This window comes from Penaeus monodon, chromosome 22 (genome assembly GCF_015228065.2).
Source record: "Penaeus monodon isolate SGIC_2016 chromosome 22, NSTDA_Pmon_1, whole genome shotgun sequence".
Classification (NCBI taxonomy): Eukaryota; Metazoa; Arthropoda; class Malacostraca; order Decapoda; family Penaeidae; genus Penaeus; species Penaeus monodon.
The window spans coordinates 24667107-24667684 of NC_051407.1; the positions used below are offsets into that span (position 1 = coordinate 24667107).

The 578-nt window shown below is 45.3% G+C and overlaps 1 protein-coding gene across 1 annotated transcript in view; it reads right to left on the bottom strand.

Moving 5' to 3' along the window:
• Nucleotides 1-578, bottom strand: part of LOC119587040 (dachshund homolog 1-like) — a gene marked incomplete in the record, with an annotated part of 60882 nt that overhangs the window by 17980 nt on the left and 42324 nt on the right.

Genomic DNA, 578 nt, shown 5'->3' on the forward strand with positions numbered 1-578 from the left:
TCCTGTTTAACTTTTTCATGACTTTCATAACACTTATGAACGCTTATAAAAGGATCTGCACACCTTGCATTTGTTAGTAAAGCTAATATTTCGATAGAATTCAGAGAAAGTAAATAAAGAAAGAGATATTATCTGTCAAAGTCCTTAACATATAAACGTATGGCCTAAGCTAACGCCCTCCCGCACACCCGCGGAAAGACAGCGAAAGGAATAAACTACCGCCTTCCGTGTCCCTGTAAATCACCTCTGACTACTGTATGAATAAGCAGGCTGAGGTGCGCGGCCGGGATCTCGCTTTCTAAGAGAGATAAATCATGCGAGGCGGGCCTTCATGCTTTTGGGGAATTCTCAATCTAACAGTCATTTATCAGTAATCAATTGGTGGCAGGGAATGTCTCGGGTGTACACACGGCAATATGTTGTGGCTATTACTCTGGGCTCCGCCTTGCCACAAGCCCCGCCCACAATCATGCAACCTCGCTACATGCTGTGCCGGGAAACTTTTGCTCTAATATGGGATATGTCCGAGTGATTTCCTGCATGTCGCTCTTGCGGAATCAAGCTTTCCCGTTACAGCG